General features: G+C 43.5%; 1 protein-coding gene across 13 annotated transcripts in view; it reads right to left on the reverse strand.

Moving 5' to 3' along the window:
* CAPN15 (calpain 15) overlaps positions 1–22427 on the reverse strand; it is a 132113-nt gene that overhangs the window by 92835 nt on the left and 16851 nt on the right. For 2 of the 13 annotated variants that reach the window (XM_084818786.1, XM_084818785.1), the window contains exon 1: positions 1–17876. This exon is cut by the window's left edge and continues 2044 nt beyond it. The exons of 4 other annotated variants lie outside the window; for them this stretch is intronic. The gene's annotated coding sequence lies outside the window, so the exon portion shown is untranslated. Of the gene's footprint in view, positions 17877–22427 lie in introns of those variants that run through there. 7 more of the 13 variants (XM_084818772.1, XM_084818770.1, XM_084818776.1 and 4 more) reach the window with 7 other exon arrangements.

Genomic DNA, 22427 nt, shown 5'->3' on the forward strand with positions numbered 1-22427 from the left:
GTCCATGCTGAGAAAAGAATGTCCTGACCTATCTCTTTACCACTGTGAAAGGAGGAAGGAAGCATGAAAGCATCCCAGAGGGAGAGAGTATGCTTATGACCTCCTTCTGCTGCTTTCTGCCCTCCCTTCAAAGAGCTGTATGGGCCAGCCAAAGCAAGGACTAGAGACAGGCCTATGAGACCAACTTATACATATCAGCCTTCCCTGGTAAACATGCCGGCTGGAGATGATGGGAGTTGTAGTCTAACACAGCTGGAGATCCCAGCTGCTCAACAAGGGAATTACAGCTAAAATGAGTTGGAAAAGAGTCAACAACTTTCAGTAGGAACTGTAGCTCCTCAACTCCTAGGATCTACAGCTGGGGTGCAGAACCTCTTTCAGTCCAAGAGCTGAATTCCATTTCAGAGAAATTTTCAGGGGTTGCATTCCGGTGGTGGGCAGGACTATAGCTCTGGCTGCCAGTAACTCAACAATAGGAGAGGCATTTCAACCTTTTAGAATGCAGGGAAAAACTGCACAAAATCCAGGAAACCACCAAATGATCAGTGGTTAGGGGAAAGAGGTGGGACCAGGAGAAGGGGGCACAGCCATCTGGGGAACCCCAGAAGGCCAGATTTGGCTCCCAGGCCTGAGGTTCTACACCCCTGATCTACAGAGAAACCATGTGGCCTGTGAATGATTCCAGTCAAGCAAAGAGGTGTGGCTGAAACATCTCTTAAGTTTATTCTTCCTAAGTGTGAGAAGGAGTAATTACCTCTAGTAATTACTTCCAATTCATGATTAAAAAATCAAGCCCAAATTTGAAATTTGACAACACACAAGAATTTTGCATAGTGAAAAAATTGTAGGGCCTTCGCTATATACATAGTGGATCAATTTGATTGACTGGTGCCCCTTAAGAGTTTAGCACAGGGCTCTTGTAAACATGTGGAAAGAAGTGGATCATCTGTGGCCTCCAGCAGGCACTGTTAAGCCAAGTGTTAGCACCCCTCCACAGCTGCCTAGAAATCTGGGGACATCAACATTACATTTAAAGCGCAGCAGGAGGCTAGAGAAAACTGCTTCCCCACTTGGGGGGAAGCTAGATATTCAACAACAAACATGGGTCTGGGAATCTGAGCCACTGCTTCTCTATTGCAAACTGTGTATACCCACAAGGTTTTCAGGGGAAAATAAGCAGAGGCATTTAATTGATCTCCCATGTGCTATTTCCTCCCAAAGCAGCTGGAAGGAGGCACTGCAGGGCAAAAACCTATCCTCTCCCTATACACTCCTTTCATCTCTCCCTCTCTCTCGCATACATCTGCATGCACACGCATGTACTTCTATTTTGCAGCAACCACCCAAGTTTCTAGATCCATGTTTGCTACCAAATGTCTAGTTCTGAAACACGGAAGCATTTTAAGAATCATTATGTGGCTCCCAGCTACTTGAATCATGCTTTAGCGTGTCAAACTTTCTGAAAATAAGGGAAACTTGGGGGATTAAATAGATATGTGACAACAGGGATGTCTCTTTTCTTAAGCAGGGATGACAAAGCCTATACTGGATTCATGTTGGAAGGGAAAAGATCAAATTAACAATTAATTAGTACAGTAAAACTAATGATATGAGAAGGAGAAAGAGAGAGAGAAATTGCTCCTGTTGGGCTTATTCAACTACCTTCCAGGATTTAGAGAAAGACAGAAATGAACTGTGGAAAGAAATTAACTACAGGGAGAAAAACATTCAAGCAGCAGCTAATCCATGCAAATAGAGATGCCCATATAGAGTTTTTTCAACACCTAAGCCATTCCCAGAGATTCCCAAGAGATCTTGATGGATGGCAATCTCCAGACTCTTCAGCCCATATAAGCGCCATTCCAATAAGTGGACGTCACCACTATAGTTTGCATTAAGTTGGACTTCATTTAAAAGGCTTACATTTTTCTTAGTTGCTCTCAATGGCCCATAATACAAGATGGCAGCAATTCTTCCCCTCCCTCCAGGCTACTTCCCTCTCCCTCACCCCAGTGACATGAGCACCACTGGCTCACCCCACTTGTACAGCCAGCAGAGGGAGCTCTGGGACTACTGTGGTCTTATGGCCCTATGGACATACAAGAATTTTGTTTAACTTTGAAAATCATCTGAATTTGCCCCATTCGCAACCTCGAACACAAACACAAATGGGAGCACATCCCCTTTCTTCGAATGGTGCTCGAAAATGTGTATTTTTAAAAAAATCTGCACTTTGAAAGACACATTTTTTTTTAAATATGCATTTTCTGGCATTGGTCAAGGGGGGTGGGAATGTGCACTTCTGAAAAAAGTGCACAGAGATGCACTTTTTCTTGTTCAAAATGTGCACCTTCCACATTTGAAGAAACCAAACAACATGTTGCAACAAAAACAGGAGTGAGCCAAGCCGAGGTTTGAAGTAGAGTTTGGAGAATTTTGGCAAAGTGGAGCATCCTTTGTTCTCCCATCCTCATATGGCCCTGGAAAATGAGAGCCACAGTGGTCAAACCACCAGCTTAAAAAGCAGCTTTAAAGCTTTATTAGTAAATGAATGATAACATCTGTAAAATAGGAGCAGCAGTAACTAGGAGTGTTGTAAGGATAAATGTTGGATAAAATTGGGTGGTGGCAGAGAGAGCAAGACCCTTGAGCTCCTTGGAGGAAAGACAGAATATAAACAGAGCAAATAAATAAATCAAGCTCAAAAGTGTGACAGTAGAGTGACTCCTTTTTTTTCTTTGTTCCTACGAATCAAGCAGGGATGCATTTTACCCATTTCATAGCCAAAAAGCAATAATAACATTGAGCTTCGAGCTTATTTTTTCATAATTCCTCTCACTGGTTAAGAATAATTATTTGAGGCAATTCAGTTATGAAGGAAACACTGGCCAGGTTCACATGTCACAACAACTGTTGGTTTTAAACTCTGGGTTGTTGTGAACACAATGGCTACATAATCCAGGGTTGCTGATTGTCATGATGTGCGAACCAAGAACTCTAGCTTCTCTCTCTCTCTCTTCCTCTCCCCGACAGGCCAGAGAAATAACCCAATAACAAACTGTTGGTTATTTCTTTGGCTTCTCAGAGGAGAAACAAGCCAGAGTTTCTGGTCCACACATCATGACAAACAACCCAGAAACAGCGTGTTCCTGGGTTGCTTAGCTCCTCTTACACACAGCAGGGGCGATCAAGCAGCATGTGCTAGTACTCTGCCATGTTCACAACCACCCAGAGTTTTAAAGAACTCTGGATTGTTGTGACATACGAACTGGGTCTTATTTAAGTAGCCCACATTTTGAGAATGAGCAATCAGAAACTTCACTGGTTCTCTGAGTTCCAGTTGCCACATGAAGGAAAAAGGGTGGCTGCAACAGTCTTATCAAGTCCAGCCATAGAATACCACTGAGTTGAATAGGACAACTCCAAAGTAGACTCAAAAGACTGCCACTTAAGGTAAGGCAAAGGGGAACCTTCACAGAAAGCCCCCAGCCCCTGCATTTCAGAACACATGTGAATATGCCTCAGAAGCACCTTTTATTTCTAACCAATGCACCTGAGGCCTGGTTTATACATGCAGCAGAATGAAGCAATAGACTAGACTGTACCTCTTCAGACTGCAGGTCATGGAATACCATTAATTGAGAGGGGAAAAAAACATCATGCAAGTAAAAAAAAAAAAACCTAGCACACCAGGGGAAAAAAGGTTCTAGCTCAGCCCACAGTTTTCTACTTGCAAGGTGTTTTCACATCACAAAACAATCAAAAATGAGGCGAGCTCTTACTGCCTGTGGTCTGAATGGTACAATCCATTTTACCACATCAGAATTCTACTGCATCCTTCCGCTGTATGTGTGGAGCAGGTCTGTGTGACCACAGCTATAATCCTATACACTAGGGACAGACAACCTGGTGCCCTTGGACTACAACTCACATAAGCCTCGACCAGCATGGCCAGTGATCAGGAATTCTGAGAGCTGTAGTCCAAACCATCTGGTGGGTACCGAGTTGCCAGCTCCTACTATACACACTTACCTGGGAGCGAGGTCAGTTGAATTCAGCGGGTCTTCATACTGAGTAGCGATGCAGAGGATTGCCCTGCATTTGTTATAAACAATCAAACGAGCTTATGCATCATGTCAAATTCCTTAGAAAGAATGCATTTGATAGCATTATTATAAAGCATTACAAAAACCCAGCACAATACTCTTAAATTGCAGCAAAAAAACAACAACAACACCAAAAAACAAAGAACCCAACAACCCCACCCTCCTTTCAGCTTTGAATATATCAAGAGAAGAGTATGGAGCATTCAGCCAGGAGTTTGCCCACAGCTCCTCCTGCCCCCAAATGGCACTGCTAAAAATGGAATGAAGATGGAAGTTACTACTTTTTGATCCCTTGGTCTAAGTGACTAAGGCAGTGCCAGCCCAAGACATTTTCCTGCCTGATGTGGACCCAAATGACACCCTCCCCTGCCTATGACCAACACTTTGAAAAGACTTGCTATACCAGCCTTCATCTATTCCACCTCCTCCTGTCTATGGTGCTCCCAGAAGCATGTCATCCCACTACATGGCTGGAATGGCCCTAGGCCAAGAACCACAATGGGTTTTTCCTCTTGACTCTCTAAGGGAGCAATCCTATGGCTGTTAGTCAGCGGCTAGACGGCCATAGGATATGTCAATTTCCGGGATGTGACCTCTGAGCCTGCACTCAGAGCCGACCTCCCCTCATCTTCCGCGCTGCCTCTCAGGCAGCTCGGGATGACTCTGTGCTTGGAAGAGGAGCATAGAACGGCAAAAACGGGGCATGCCGGGGGGCGTTCTGGGGCGGGGAAGGTGGAAATGCTGGTACGACACATCCTACGTGTCATCCAGCAGCTGCTTCTCCCGCTCCACCTTCCTGCAGCTAGACAGCCGAAATCGGCTGTCTAGCTGCAAATGCAGGGCGGCTGAAGCACAGAGAGGACGATCCCCTCCACACTTCTCCTGCCCTGCATTGGATTGGCAGTCGCCTCTGAGTTCCGAGGCGGCCGCCTATCCCAGTAGAATTGCTCCCTCCAGAAGGAAAAGGAAGTTGAGTAAAAACCCAACTTTTACCAAACAGAACCCCAGCAATCAAGAGGAGGCGGATCAAACAACGTTAAAAGCTTTTCTGAGCATAGTGCTGTGCTACCATATAAAAATAATTCCAACAAACTCTTTTGAGCCACTTCCACAATTCCCTCAGCACTCTTGCTGGAACTAGAAAGACAAAGCCAATCAACCCTTTCTTGCTAAACGAGAAGAAAAACAGCTGTGCATATTGAGGCTCTGCCAATTCCGCGAAGTGAGAAGCAAGTTGCATTCCAGGCCGGCAACTGTGCAAGCAGCAAAATGTAATGCTGCTGACCCTTCCTATAAAAAGGAAGTCAGAATCCATTGCTGAGCATGCAACTGTACTGCAGGAGAAAGAGAAAACAGGAAGCCTGCTTTAACATTGCTCAGAAAAGCTCTACAGAGAAGAGAGCCGGGTGCAGGAGGCAAGGATCTATAAATAGGTACAGGATAACCCAAGCTAAGTTGCAAGTCTCAAATACTGTTCAGTAATACAGGGCTACTGTCCAGGCCATGTGTCTAGAAAAGTTGCTCCGTCCAGACAAAAGCATTATGCACAGAATCTCCAGGCTTGAGAGTCACATTTCCCAGGAGCAGAGATGTAAAATTTCCGGAAATTTTGAGGCCGTAGGGGGAAAACAACATTCCTGGGGGATTGGGGGAAAAAATGGAAATTTGAGGAAAAATTGAAAAAAAAAAGCAATACTTATTAGTGCTCTTTACAGATCTAAAGTTATGCTGTTGCTTTAAGACAGCCTTACCCAACCTGGTGCCCTCCAGGCATTTTAGTCTTCAACTCCCACTAGCCTCAGGTAGCATGGCCAATGGGTCAGGAATGCTGGGCACTGTAGTCCAAAAGATCTGGAGGGCACCAGGGTGGGGAGGGCTGCTTTAGGAACATAAAGCAGACTTTCTGTTCCTAAAGTTATTTGATGTATAACTTAGTTTGCTCATAAAATTGTCATTATATTTAAAAACTTTTAAAAGTAAACTCGGTTAGTAAATTTGTAATTATTGTCTGAATAGATTAGATCTACATTAAATGACTGCTACAGCATCAGAAACACAGGATATTATAGAACAAAACCCAAACTGTCAAGAATGCACATTTACTGTCAAGAATGCACAATGGTGGCTCTACTCACATGCTGGGAAACTGAGAATAAATGTCTATCAGTAAAATATACTTTAGATCAATAATTTGAATAAGGAATGAAAGAAATAACTGTGCTGGAAATCCTACAGAGAGGATTATAAAAACATTTTTCCCCATGGCTTTATTATTTCCAGACATTTTACATCTCTAGTCTTTCTATAAAAGTGTTCTTATTATATCATTTTTAGAAATAACTTTGGGGGAAGTAGGCTGGGTAACAATACATAAATACTTTGTCTTAAATTCTAAAAGAAAGTATTTCATAATCCAAAGCTGTGATATTTTTGAATAGAACTAGGAGGAGGGCTTTTTCTGTTGTGGCACCCCGGCTCTGGAATGAGCTCCCTAGTGAGGTTCGCCTGGCACCTACATTGTATTCCTTTCGGCGCCAGGTGAAGACCTTTTTATTTTCCCAGGCATTTTAGCATTTTAGCTTTCTAAATTTTTATCTTTGTTTTAAATCTGTATTTTAAACTCCTGCGCTGCTGCTAGGTTTTATTGTGGTTGTATTGTTATATTGTGGTTTTAATGTTCTATATATTTTAAATTGTTTTAGTGTGTGTTGTTTGGTTTTAATTTTTGTGAACCGCCCAGAGAGCTTTGGCTATTGGGCGGTATAGAAATGAAATAAATAAATAAATAAATTTTTCCATTTGGGGCGGGGGAGAACAAAAACGGTCCACGGAAAAAACCAGAAAAAAACGGGGGGGGTGTCTTATTTTTTCTGGGTTTTTCCGGGCTTTCACATCTCTACCCAGGAGTTCCCCAAATGTTATTATGACAGTGCTGGAGTGTACCTAAACAGGGAGATGATAATAAAAATATGTTTGTCTGGAGGAGGTTCGCTCCTGTCCCACACTCGGGAAACAAGCAAGTCAACAGAAGTGAGATGGAACAGGGGCAGGGGCAGAGATTTAAGGTGCACTTTGGCACATAGCATGGTTGTACAAGTCTCTGAGGAGGGAAAGGGGGGGACCCACCTCCCTTCACCACAGGTAATTAAAGTAGTTGAAAATATTCTGCTTTTCTTGATTCATGATTACTTCTCACATTCATATCCTGCTCTTTCTCCAAGGTTCTCAGGGCGACCCCATTTGATCCTCACAACCACCCTGTGAGGTAGGCTAGGCTGCGATTGGGGCAAGGTTACCGAGTGAGGAGGAATTTAAACCTAGGTCTCCACAGTCCAACTATTGCACCACTACACCATGATCGGACTGGCTCCCTCTCTGTTGTGAGAAGTGGGGAAAGGAACAGGGAAACAAACAAGGGTTTACTCAGTCAGGACACATACACAGGGTCATTTCACACATTACACTAAAGAAAACCAAGATTTGTCCCTGAATGTTCACTCGACTAGAAACCAAAGCTAATTTCATTTCCCTGACAAGGAAATTTATGTGACATGTGTTTGTCACAGTCACACTTTACACTTTTATGGCTCTGGGGACACATACTTATAATTTCTCAGGGAAACAAACCTCACACTTTAAAAACTGCTGGTCTAACCCAGGAGTAAGTCAGAGTGTGCTGGCTGTAATAGTGGTTCATTCTTATTATTGGCTTTTCCTTCTAACAAATGATAACTTTTGGTGATTAGCTTTAGATACTCACGCTCTCTTCTCTATTTTCAAAAGATATCTACATTGAGATTGCCCTCTGTTGATTGAATTGGTTAACACATACAGCCTTATTACAATGAAGAGTGCTTGAAGGCATCAACTGCCTTCAATAGAGGTGGTAAAAACCAGTAGAGGTGGTAAAGACACTCGCCTCTCACATGTGAGCTCTCTTCAACAGCCTTAACCATGGTTTAAGATAGAGGCCTCAGTTAACCATGGTTAATGCTGATCAGGGTTCACTCTTAATCAAGATCTGAAAGCAGGGCTTGAAGCTTGCAAAATGTCCCGTTAAGAACAAACTGTAACTGTTATTAACAGTAGGTTTGATAGAACTTTTAACCATAGGGGGAGGGAAGGTCAGGGAAAAAGGGAGTATGTAATCCCACAGCCCAAGACCTTAGCCATATTTAAGGGAAGGCCACATTATACCTGCACCAGCACACGTTCTCACATTCCTCATCTATAAAATGGGAACAAGTCAACTACCTCTTGGGTAGAATACATATGCAGATGATCAATAAGAACCGTAAAGATCCTTGCATATTAAAGGAGCACTAATAATTGGCTTCCATCATTATTTCCAAAGTACAAGGAACCTGTACCTGCTTGAGAATACAGGCTTAAGGCTGTGTTCGTCCTGGTGGTATTTTAATCACACTCCATTCTATGCCAAAAGAAAACCAACAGGTCAAGTAATGTAGGCTCTAAATAATTATATGCCTGTCTCACTGCTGCTTGTATGTTAATTTATTGCTTGCACAGGGCTGTGAAAATGAAAAGCACCAAAGTTGTGGGTTCAGTGGTCTGCAAAAAAAAATGGGGGGGGGGACAGAGGGAAAGCCAGACAAAGACTTGAAATGGCAAAATAAGATCTGCTAAATATTTAACAAGCAATAATGGGGACTGCAGAAAACTGACTCTTTTTTAAAAAATGCATTAGCATGTATGTAATATGGGGGGGGAATTAGCCCTCCCCATATAAAGAAATAAATCACTGCTTGAGTTAATCTAATTTGGGAGACCCAGTGCTGCAGCAATAACAATGGAAAAAAGACAAATGGAGGATTTAACTAATAGAAACAAATAGTTAAGCACCTATTTTGCTTCCTTTTGTGGTTTTAATGCATAATTACTACATTTCAAGTGTTACAGTTAATTACGCCTGCAAGAGCATTTCTAGAACAAATAAACTGATCTATTATGAAGCAATTTACTCCTTCCTATTCTCTAAGCCATTTCCTCCCTCCTTTCCTCCCCCTACGCAAGCACTTACAACAGACTACGAGAATGGAGACAGATGAAGTTCTCCACTCCCATGCAAAGGGCTCTTCTTATTTCCCAAAAGGGCATCCACAAAAAGAAAGCACTTGATCCCAGCCACTGAAGTTCGGCCCGATGAAGGCGGCGGCAGCAGCAACAGCAGCAGTAAGCTGCCACCCCTTTCGTCTCACACGCACATCACTGATTGTGAATAAAAGCACTAAGGAAACAAATAGTACAACAGGTCTTACTCTGCCCTTTTATACACTAGATCAGATTAAAGGCACCTGTGCGATAAATACACCACAGAGGTTGCTTATCCGGTAGTCCCCGAGACGAGATGTTCCCAAGTAAAGAGAGAGGAGTTTGCCTTTCACAATGCATGACAAGGGGGCGGGGCATTCCACTGGTTTAAGGCAGCCCAGTCCAGTCCCATAAGCCAATCAGCCAGCCATGCTCGATTCCTCCAGGGCAGTAGTTAACCAAAGCCAGGAGCCTGCATTTGCAACAGCAGCAACAGCAAGATCAGAGAACTGAAGCCTCTCCTTTGATGAGGGATAGAATCCACTTTCCACTCATCAAGTCAAATCCTTTACTGTACAAAGGTGCCTATCTTCTACCGCAGGAGCCAGACAGCACAAGGGCTCAGCCAGAGATTGTGTTTTCGGTACCAGGACCAATTCCCTAAACAAATGCTCCTGTGTGCCTTTTCTGCATCACTGAACAATCACAGACTGCCCCCACATATTTCAGAATAAGGAGGGGAGGGACCAGTGCTTAGTGGTAGAGGATTACCAGTTGCTGGGGAACATGAGCAGGAGCGTGCTACTGCACTCATGTCCTACTTGTGGGTTTCCCACACGCAGCTGGTTGGCCACTCTGAGAACAGAACACTGGACTAGATGAACTTTTGGTTTGAGCCGGCATAGCTCTGCTTATATTCTTAGCATATGCTTTGCATGCTGAATGTCCCAGTTCAGTCCCTGGCATCTCCAACTGAAAAGATCAGGGAGCAGGTGATACGGAAGACCTCTGCCATAGATCCTGGAGAGCCATTGTCTATCAGAGTAGACTAGAGTAGACTACATGGACAAATAGTCTGTTTCCTATGCTCAGAAAAAGCAGGCTTTCCAGAGCAGATGACTTGGCTCCATGGCAGGTTTGAACATACTAACTAAATAAATACAACTAAATATTCACTGATGATGCACCCACATCAGGAGACAGGAGCTTCTGAACAATATTCAAGGGCAGTCCACATACAGAGCCACTGCAGTAGTCAAATTTCAAGATTAGGTAATGGTTTGTTTGCTTGTGTGTTTGTTTAGAATACTCATATCCTGCTTTATAGCCCTGAGAGACTATCAAAGCGGCTTACAAAAGATTTACACGATATGGAGCCAGAATTATTCAGGCAGCATTTCCTGGTCTTCCCTCGTGTCACCCTTTGGCGAACATCTACTAGGCAGTAAGTCCTCTGAGGACCTCCGAGGCAAGGGAGTAGGGCTGAGCAGCTGGAACTCACTCAGCCCGTAACAGAAGCATAGTTCCCTTACCACCCATTACAGCCATCCAGGGAAGTCAAGAAACACAGAGTCTTCTTCTCTTTTCAAGCTGGTACTTTATCTTCCCAAGTCTAGGGCCAACCTTCAACTATTTATCATAGCATTGGAGGCGATTCTGAAGAGGGTGGCTCATTTATTGACACCTTTGGTCTTCTCCCTGCTCTCTGCTGGCACAGCCAGGCTCTCCAGCTCATTCAGGGATCTCTGGAGAGCTGCCCTGTGCTTCACAGTGGGTTTGTTGCAAGTGCCAAGATCCTCCAACTTATCAGAGTGGTTTTTCAGAGCACTGTGCTGTTTGCACTTGACAGACTGCGAAGCTGGTTCCTCATCACCAAAATCACCTGACTGGTTGTTCTTCATACAAATGGCTTTGGCCTTAGTCAGCCCCAGGGTAGTGACCCACCACTACTAGGATTTAGATGGTATGTCCTTCCACCTTTGGAAAGTATAATGTTACAGGAGTCCTCCATATCAATGTGAGCCGTTCACAGGTTGATGGTTCCCTGACAGCTGTGAACCATTTCAACTTGAGTCTTGCAGTAGCTGAGTAACCTACTGCTAAGTACAAACCAGCAGCTCTGGTAACCCTTCAAGTAGTTGGACTACTAGAAGAGCCAGCCCTTATATGTACTGGAGTCAGCCTTGATGGAAGAGTAGCTGGCTGGTGAGGGGCCCTCATCAGCCAACACCATCAAGCTCATGGCAACAAGCACCAGACTGGGGGTGGGGGTTGCTCACAGGGCTGGTAAAGGAGGTGCTGAACAAGGAGACCAGCCCTGGTTGCTTGGTCCAAGCCAGAAGGAAAAGGTTGCAAAATTACCAGATGGACAGAAGTGGTCCTAACTGATCTGGTCACAGTCATTCATGCTCCAATAACATCCAAACTGGACGACCAGAATGTGTTTTATAATGGGCTGCTTTATCATGGCTATTAGGACATATCAACTGTTCCAGAACACAGCCACTAGGCTGTTAACTGGAACAAGAAGAAATTTTCCTTTCTCTACATTCCATAAAAAAAATCAGCGACTAGCAATCTACCTTTAGAATTCAAAGTGCTGGTTCTGGCCTGAAAAGCCCTAAAAAGTTCTGGGACCAGGGTATCTGAACGCCTGCCTGCTCCCATGCACAACCCTGCCTGTCATTCAAATATTTGTCAGAAGTCCATCTCTGAGCACTTGCTAGGGATACAGGCTTTTCACTGGTGGCATATTCATTCAACTGCCACCTATTTAATGGCTTCTAGGAACCAGGTGAAAACATTTTTGCTTGCCTAGATACCTAATAGCTTCCATCTTGATTTGCTAACTATTTAAGTTGCACTGCTGTTTTTAGTATTAGTATTTATTACTATAATAGTAATAGTTTTTACATGATGGTTTAATTTATAATATACTGTTTTAATTTAGTTGTAAGCCACATTGAGAACCATGTAGAAAGACAGTATATAATTATCATTTTTAATAGATAAAGCAACTGCCATTGCTATAAGGATTTCCAGACAATTGCCTGAGAGACCAGGGGAAGATGAACTGGAGATATTTAGCACAAAACAATCTAGATGCCCTGCCAATTGCTAGAAGCACTTAAGGATTCTCTGAGGATCTGAAAACTATAATCGCAAACTCAGAGGGGAAAATCCTCAAGATTTCGAGCTCTACATTAATACCACTCACACTTTACAAACATTCAGGAAGAGTAGAAATCATCTTCAATACAGAAAGCATCATAAGCATCATAAAAGAGAAGCATTTTGTATTCATAACCTGATCAGCACCAAGGTCAGTTGACAATACTTTTAAAATGTAAGAAAAAAGCAAGCACAGTGCAGATAAAGGCTCCCTGAAACCAGAAGACAGACTTCTGCAAGCACCCACTCAGCACCTGCAGAAATGGAAACCGATTCGAGCAATTGCAATTATATGCTGCCAAGGATCCCTCTGACATTGATTCTGCTCCCAGTGTGATGTCCAAGGTTGAGGTGGATGCAAAGCACTTTTGAGTCTATGAACACTCCCAAATGTGTTACAGAGTGCCATTGAAGCATCAGCTACCACAGCATGGCCAAGGCTGCAAAGCCCCTAACCAATCAGAACAGCTCCTCTGGACAACAGATGCAATGGCAGAGCACCCCGTGTTTATCATGGCTATGGAGTTCTGAAGAGTTCCAACAGGCCTGAACACTGAAATCCCCTAAAACTAATAGCTTGGGCGGCGGGGCGGGGGGGGGCACTGTTTGTTTCTGCTTCTGTTGTGTATTTGAAGAACTTGCAGTAAAACAATGGAATCCTAATTAACATCTATAGAAAAGCAGTTGACAGAGTTGTGTGGGTTTGGGGTTTTTTTTTTTTTTTTTAAAACAGCAACTAAGCCCACATTTTTGCCACCAATTTATAAGCAGGGAGTTCATTTTAGTCAAATAAGCACCAAGATCTAAATAAGCAGACAGTGATTAAGCAGGACTGAGTACATAATTTCAAAAACAAAAAGCAAAAACTGTAGAAGCCTGTGCACTATTACGCCAATTAATATTATTTCAATGAGGTGCAACAGGGCTGTTCATATTTTCCAGTTTATTAGCCAATTGTGTATGGATTTTTTTTTAGTGTGGTGTTAACAAAAGTGTGTGTGGGCTGGCATGGTTTGACTCATTAGCAACATAGCAACTGTTTAAGCAGCTCTCTCTCTCACACACACACACGCGCGCGCACGCGCACACAGGGAGGGGAAAATAAAACAAGTTAGGGCCATACTATATACAGCTTCTGAAAACACTTAGCAAACAACAAGTCTCCGCTTTCAAAGCCTTTTGGTCCTGTCCCTTATGACACACTTTTATTGTTTCACTTGGTCTCCAGAAGAAACAGTCAAAATCACTTTTATAGCCAAATTATTTCTTAAGCTATTGAAACCAGATACATTACATGTTTAGAGCTGTAATCTATACAGGGAAGGCATGCTATTAAATGGGCACCACAACTTGACAGGAATAATCCTAGGAGTCCAGTTAGGAGGTGTCTTCTTACAGAACACAGTAACTTGGTCCTACATACTTAATATACCATCTCCCCCCCTGTATGTCTGACTGCAGCCTCAAAGATCATCCTCGGAGTCTTTATTACACAGGGAGGAAATGTAGGCTCAATTCAGTTATCACAAGAAACTATGAGTAAGGAAGCTTAACTATAGTTTGGGAGGTGTTGTTCAAATTGACAAGTCACAGTCTGTGATCAAGCCAGCAAACTTGAATCAGACACCAACGTTTGAAGTAGATTAGCAAACCATGGTTTGTGCTATTTATAGTTTTGTGTAATATCTAATTTGGCAAATCATAGTTTGGCAGCTGTTCCACCTCCAGAGGCCTATATGCGATAGAAATGGGAGTGCTCAGCAGATGAAAAATAGAAGACAATCCCCTCTAAAACATGGCTTGCCTGTATGTCTGGAAGGTCAAACCATGAGTTTGGGTTCTAAAATATGGTTAGTGTAAACCATAACTTGGGTTAACCCATGGAGAAGAGTCTTTTGTGTTAGGCACTTCTGCAAGGTTTAATCAGGAAGTCATACCTTAAGTTTTGTACTGTTCACACAGGAGTACATCACACTATTTTCCCCAGTGAATTAACACTGAAATAAGCCACAGTTCACCACCTCTCTGCTTTCCCCAGTACAGGTTGCTATATTCATCATTGTAGAAGACCCAGAGAGAAACTTCCTGGGTTGGGTGGGCTTCCTGTGGGAGTCAGTCCTTGTGCCTTCCCGCTCTAAGGAGAAGGTGGGCACTAAGATATATAGGTGGGCACCTTCCAGTCCAATCTACCTAACTACCCCCTCCCCAGTCAGAACCATTAGTAATTCACATGCTAGCCACAGTCGCTTGCAGTCTGGTAGCTGAAGCTAGCCTGCATGAGGCTGGTTCCAGAGTGCTTTGTTTGGGGAAGGAGTAACAGCAACATCAGTTATGCTCCAACTTTTTTCTGCACACTTACAGGTTCCCTCTCACTGGCAAAGACCCCAGAATGCTCTTGCCAACCCTCTAAATAGTCTCCTTGATTGCCCCCAGACACAGTAGATGTTCCTATTCAAAATATGTGCAAGGTGTCATGATGTGTGATAGCCTTTTTTTCTTTGTGGGATGGGTGGAGACGCTGTTTGTATTAGAATTACGTTTTACAAAGGGGTCAATCAAGGGGGAGGCTTTAAGAAGTGTGACATTTTATTGTCAGTCTCAGTACAAAAATAATATCCAATACGCCAGAATACTTCTTACAAAGTAATTAATGCTGTTTTTGGCTCTGTTCTTTTGAGCACAGCTTCAGCTACAGAACTCCTTTCACTGAACACAAGTATCTTCCAGTAGCGTTGCAGGGTGTTTCAACTTGAGCTGGCTTTGATCTGATGACATCAAGCAAGTGCTGGACTGTTTCTGTCTGCTTATTAATACTTTAGTGAAAATGTCAAACCGACATCCCTAAAAACAGGCAAGCATATCCCCTTCCTTGATGCAGCTCAGTCTTGGTGCGTTCTCCCTGCAATGACAGCATGGATCTCCTTGTCTGCTACAACTGGGTGTTGATTGGGTAAGCCATAGACCTTCCCATCTGAGGCTGTGCCAGTCTGTTCAGAGCAGCATTGTTGTTATCTCACATTTACAGCCAAGAGATAAATATGACTAAGCGCCAGGCACGGTCTCCCTAGAATATCTGCTAAGCTGGGTGCCCATGATTCAGCATTCATGAATGGCTTCTGAAACTCTGTACACTGAAAGAGCAGCCAGGGCAAAAACCCAAGTCATAACTCAACTAATAATGTCACAACTATCGGTACCTTTTCCTTCCGACCTGATCTTACAATGCTAAGGCCTATATATAGCTTTCCTCTTGCCTTAGGATTGGCAATGTGGGATGACCAAACAGATTTGATAACAAAGTAAGAACAGCCTGCAGTGATGCAGTGAAAGGCAAACCTTCACTCCGAACATAAACAGAGTCTGTCCAAAGCAGAGGTGGGCAGCCTTCAGTCTTGCAGGATCTACTTTGTGGTTTTTTGCTAGAACCCAAGTTCCAACGAAGTGGAGCCAGGTACAAAAGGCATACCTTCGGCTGACCCCTCGTCTAAAGGAGGCAGTCAACTAGAGTAACAACTTCCCATTGAAGTGGTAACCCTGTGATTGGGCTGTATCACTTCAGGCTGCAGGTGGGGTGTGGGTCACATGACTGAATGCACTTGCATTCAGAAACATTCCTTGTTCATAGAAATCTAGGGAGATGGCTAGAATAGATCCTTTCACCCTGGCATGCTAGTATTCTATTACAAGGAATGTTTTTGAAAGGAGGAGCATTCAGCTAGAGCCTTACAGTTTGAAGTGGTATAGCCCAGACACAGGTTTGCCGTCTCAGTGAGAATACGCCTCAGATAGGGAAGATAGACAGACCTGGGTTCAAATCTCTACTAAGCCATGAAGCGCAACTGGTAGCCTTGGATTGGCCACTATTTCTCAGCTGGACCTACCTCACAGCATTGCCTACAATGGTATACCACGCCTTGCTTCTTGAGGGATAAAATGTGATAAATCATTGTTGTTGTTGTTCAGTCGTTCAGTCGTTTCCGACTCTTCGTGACCCCATGGACCATAGCACGCCAGGCCTTCCTGTCCTGCGTTCTCTCCCGGAGCGTGCTCAAGTTCATATTCATTGCATCCGTGATGCTATCTAGCCATCTCATCCTCTGCCGTCCCCTTCTCCTTTTGCCTTCAGTCTTTCCCAGCATCAGGGTCTTTTCCAGGGACTTTTCTCTTCGCATTAGGTGGCCAAAATATTGGAGCTTCAGCTTCAGTATCTGTCCTTCCAATGAGCACTCAGGGTTGATTTCCTTTAGGATGGACTGATTTGACCTCCTTGCAGTCCAGGGGACTCATAAGAGTCTTCTCCAGCACCACAGTTCGAAAGCATCAATTCTTCGGCGCTCAGCCTTCCTTATAGTCCAGCTCTCACAGCCATACATTACTACTGGGAAAACCATAGCTTTGATTAGACAGACCTTTGTCGGCAAGGTGATGTCTCTGCTTCTTACTATGCTGTCTAGGTTTGCCATAGCTTTCCTCCCAAGGAGCAAGCGTCTTTTAATTTCATGGCTACAGTCACCGTCTGCGGTGATCTTGGAGCCCAAGAAAGTAAAATCTGTCACTGCTTCCATTTCTTCCCCTTCTATATGCCAGGAAGTGATAGGGCCAGATGCCATGATCTTCGTTTTTTTAATGTTGAGTTTCAAACCAGCAATAAATCATTAGGGTGATACTATATAACATAAACCCAAGCCACAGATAGAAGAACCAACATTGTACAAAACTGAGGAAAACATATAAACGTTAAGAAAACTAGCTGCTGATGAAACAAAGTTAAGAAATTTAATTATGAAAAACTTTGCTGAATTTTGAGACAACTTGGTGTCAGTTTTTTAATTTGTTCCTGTAAATTCATTCACAAGAGTAAAAGTAATGTAAAATGTCAAGCTTACCAAATTTAGTACTTTAACACTTTTTTTTTTTCAAATCTCAAAGTTATTCATAATTAGGAATGCTGAAAAATATTTCAAGTTGAATATAATATTTTAATTTTCACAAGCACATTAAGATTTGAAATTCACCCCCACCCCCCAGCATTACTCTCAGGTGTATTACTGATCAGCACCTAAAGTACTAAAGAGTTTAGCAACTCGGCATGGTTTAAAGGGCAAAGAGAGCATATGTTAATAAGCTAGCTAATATCCAAAGAGATAAGGGAGACCAATACAGCAGCATAAGGTGTGGCTTTTTCTAAAGCAGCACAGTGCTGCCAAAAATTCTGTTTAAGAAGCTAATGTTGTTAACATGAAGGAAATGGCTCTGGGCACCAGCTATACAGACAGGCAGTCTGAACAGGAAGAAACAGGCATCTCATTCACAACACTAGCCAGCAGACCAAATTAACTAGGAGAAAACCCTCAGATACGCTGGATGTAAAGTAACAATGTCTGGGTCTATACATGCAGCAGAATGAGGTGAGAATGAGGTATTAGATTGGGCTGCACGAATTCAGACTGCAGGTTGGGGATCACATTTTTTTAAGGCTGCCCTGTGTTAAAATTTAAACAGCAGCAGCAACAACAATGCATATCTGCAAGCAAGCAACTAGCACAGCAGGGAGATAAAGTTCTAAACCTGACCTTTGCTCGTTCTGCTCGTTTTCTATCTGCAAGGAGCTTTTAATGTAAGAAAGCATTCAAACATGTACCTCTGTTTGCAGTCTGAAGTGGTGCAGTTCATTCTACCAACTCATTCTGCTGCACTTGTAGTTCTTATTCATTTAAAGTAGTTTTAAACTACCTTTTAGGGCTCCCCCCCCCCCAAGTGACATACAGAAAAAATGAGAAGCAAGGTAGAAATTACAGGTGATCACATCAGAAAAGATGTACAGAAATTACTTATGAAGCTGTTCTGCCAACATATGGAATCAATCAGAGGCAGTCTCGAAAAGGAAAGTCTTCAAGGCCTACCTAAAAGCCAGACTTGAAGGGGCAAGGCATAGGTCAATTGGAAGGGAGTACCAAAGACTCCGGGCCACCACCAAGAAGGCCCTGTCTCTTGCGTATGCCAGTCTTACTGTTCTTAAAAGCAGACAGTTGAGAAGGACCCTGGGGAGATCTTAGTATACCGACAGGATTGTATAGGTGAAGGTGGTCCATCGTCATAGACAGCTCCACATAAAGTGCACTGCAGTAACCTATTTTGGAGGTAACCAGAGAAAGGGTAACCAAACCCATGTACAACTGCTCCAGATAGGGTGAAAAGCAATCCTGGCCATTGCCACTGGCCATGTCACAGCGAGAAATCCAGGAGTGTCTCTAAGCTGTGCAACTGGGCCTTCAAGGGGAGTGCCACCCCCATCAAGGAGCAGCTGTACACTGCTGTCTAAACCAGCTGGCTTCCCAACCAACAGAACCTCCACCATTTCAGGATTAAGTTTCAGCTTGTTCTCCCTCATCCATCTCAGAACCAAGTCCAAGCATCTGTTTAAGACTTCCACAGCCACCCTGGAATCCTTTGATGGAAGGCAGTGGCAGAGATGCTGGTCATCAGCATACTGATTACATCGAAGCTCGACCTTCCAGATGACTACTCCCAGCAGTTTCATATAGATGTTGAAAAGCACTGGGAAACCCTGCAGCACCTCACAAGCGAAAGGCCATGGGGCATAACAGAAATCACCCAATGCTACCTTCTGAAACCGAACATCTTAGCCCCACTGTAGTACTGAGTCTCTTAAGCCCAGGCTAGGCAGTTGGGACAGAAAAGCGTGGTTGATAGTATCAAAAGTGGTTCAGAAGTCAAGCAGAACCAAGCGGGATGGCACTTCCACCATCCTGTTTCCAGCTTAAGTCACGACAGAGGTCTACAAAATTAAGCATGGGGTGGAGAATGTGGATAAGGAGACAATTTTCTCCCTATCTCAAAATACTAGAAGCCAGGGTCATCCTATGAAGCTGATTGGTGGGAGATTCAGGACAGATAAAAGAAAGAACTTCACACAGTGGATAGTTAAACTATGGAATTTGCTACCATAAGATGTAGTGATGGGCTCCAATTTGGATGACTTTAAAAGGTTGGACAAATTCCTGGAGGTTATGTGCTACCTTCAGTACCAGAGGCAGTGAGCCTATGTACACCAGTTGCTGTGGAACATGGGCTGGAGGATGCTGTTGCACTCATGCCCTGCTCGTGGGTTTCTGGTTGACAGCTGGTTGGCCACTGTGTGAACAGAATGCTGGACTAGATGGACCCTTGGTCTGATCCACCATGGCTGTTCTTATGTTCTTATCCATCAGAGTGGTCAAGGCTATTTCCATCCTAAATCCAGGGCAGAATGCAAACTGGAATGGATCTAGGTCAGCCTTCCCAAACCAGGCGCTCTCCAGATGCTACAATTCACAGGATTCCTGACTACTGGGCATGTTGTCTGGGGCTGATGGAGTTGAAGTCCAAAACAATTGGAGGGCACCAGCTTGAGGAAAGTGATCTTGATAATCAGTTTCCTCCAAAACCATCTGTGGCTTACAGGCCACCACCCTCTCCAACTCATTACCCAGAAAGAGCAGGTTACAGACTAGACAGTAGCTGTCCAAGTTCTAAGGGCCCAAAGTTTGTTTCTTTAGAAAGACTCACACTACAGCTTCGTAGGGCAGTAAGGACTATACCCTCTCTCAAAGAGGCATTTATTACCTCTAAGGCCCAGGTCTTCAAACCTGCTCTGGATGCTTTTAGTAGCTATCATGGGCAAGAATCCAGAGAACAGGTGATAGGGGTCTCAAAGCTCCAAGCTGATTGTCCACATCCTCTGGTTGAACAAGCTGAAAGGTATCCATCATAACTTACCAAGCTGAGTGCCTTCAGCATTGACCCTATCTAATTCAGTGTGAATGCGAGCACTTTTACTCAGAAAATGTATTGCAAATTGGTCACAGTAAGCTTTTAAATGCTCCACCAGACCCACTGGATTTATGTGCAGAAGACCTTTCACCACCCCAAATAGCTGTGCTAGCTGACATTGTGTGGATGTTATGATGGCACTGAAGTGGGATTTCTTTGCTGCTATCACCACCAGAGAGTAAGACCAAAGATGGGCTCTTACAGCACTTGATCATGCTCACAGCATCCGTTCTCTGTCAATCAAATTGTTTCATCATCCTCAACTCCCTCAGAGCACCAAGGAGTTGATATGTTCTTACAATTTGGCTGAGGACACTCAGGATGGCCCAGATAAATTCCCTTACCCCTACTGTTGAGACCTGAACCTCAACAGGACTGCTGGCTAAGGCTGCAGGTTAATCACCCAAGGACTTAGAACACCAAACCTTTGCCATAATTACTCTATATTCCAATTACTGTTACTAAAATGTCCTCCCAAGAACACCATCCAAGCATCACATTGGGGTGTTTATTATACCTACATCTTGTTTTTCCTTCAGGATAGCAATGGCACATAGAAAAATGTGTTCAGTGCTTGCCTGACCACCACAAAACACTCTCCCCACCTTATACACTCAGTGAGCCCAATCATCTCTCAGAAACAATCCAAGAGATTTCTATTTGGGATTTGCTGCTGCTATATCTTTGGCTTCTAAAAAATTCATATTTGCTTTTTTCATCTATTGCTCACCCTTGGAGAAGCTACACATTTACACAAGTTTAAATCATATTTATTGGCTTTTACCTCAGGCACATTTTTTTTTACTTGAGAAAGGTAACAGAAAAAATATTTAAGTGAAGAAAGAAAATACATGAACGGCAAATATAATATTTTTTCCAAAGGAATGTTATATACTCCTAAGGTATCAGAAAATGGGATAGGCTATACATATATACACATAAGACGACCCTGCTTTCTAAGGCATAAAGAAAGCATGATCTAATAAGATCATGCACTGTTCTTCCTCATCATTTGTCATCAACTAGTCTCTGGAAATCTCAATACTATAGAATGGATAGCAGATCTGCCTTGCCTATTAGCAATGAGGATGCTAAGAGTCATATTGCCATCACAACTATTATTTATTTATTTATTTATTTAGTATTTGTATACCACTCCACATCCAAACATTTTGGAGCTGTGAACAGCAGACAGGATAAAGAATAAAAACACCATATTAAAATAATTTAATTCTTAAAAAAAAGAAGAGAAACAGAGCTCTGTTGATAAACCACGGCCAGTTACCCAAGGAAAGCTTCCTAAAATAACAATGCTTTCCGGAGGCACCAAAAGCAACACAACACTGGCGCCTCCAAAGGCAGATAATTTCCTAGGAAGGGGGTCACCACACTGAAGGGTCTATTATGAATTATATCTATATCCTTAAAGGCACAATTGCTTACCTCAATAAGGGAGCAATCCTATGGCCCCTAGACATTGTCTGAGGGGCCATAGGATTCTGGGGATTGCCCCCTCTAAGGTTGGAGACAGTGCTCTGACCTTGGATGGGGTAGTCAGAGATCCGATCTCCCTCCATTGCCCCCTCACAGCCAACGTGGAAAAAGCCATGCTGCCTACCCTTCAAGGTCAGCAAAGCAACTTTGGAGAGGGGGGGAAGGGGGAGTTTCAGTGGGCAGGGAGGGCAGGAGACCAGAGAGGCCAGGTTACAAGCTACCCTGGAGCCTCTCCAGCCTCCTTCCTTCCCCTCCTAAAGCGCTATCTAGTGAAAGATGCAGGGTGGGAGGACAAGGAAGCAAAGACTGCCAATGCCACTCTTCCCGCAGTACACGGAATGATAGGAAGCCCCCAAGTTCAGGGGTTTCCGATCATCAAGGGCGCTATCGATAGGATTGCACTCTAAACCTATGAAGTAGGTGATGAATATCCTCATTTTACAGAGACAGAAGTGAGGCTGATAAATGACCAGGAATTTGAACCCGCATCTGCCAGAGCTATCTACTTCACCATACCAGTTCACAACTAAGCTAATGTCCATTTGTGGCAATTTACATATAAAGGTACTCTGGTGGTTTTACAATGCATTGTAAGCACTAGTTAAAGCCACGAAGAAGCCCTGGTTTCTGATTCCAGTGTTTCAATATTATTTGTCATTTTCCAGCTCAAATCATTCACTGTGTCCTAATTTGCTACCCACTGTCCTAGATTTGAGAGAGTTGGTGTCTCTGATATGGCCTCAAGCTGGCAGAGAGGTAGTGTGAACATTA

Source organism: Heloderma suspectum, chromosome 12 (genome assembly GCF_057233095.1).
Source record: "Heloderma suspectum isolate Gila_16-S chromosome 12, 16-S_ref, whole genome shotgun sequence".
Classification (NCBI taxonomy): domain Eukaryota; kingdom Metazoa; phylum Chordata; class Lepidosauria; order Squamata; family Helodermatidae; genus Heloderma; species Heloderma suspectum.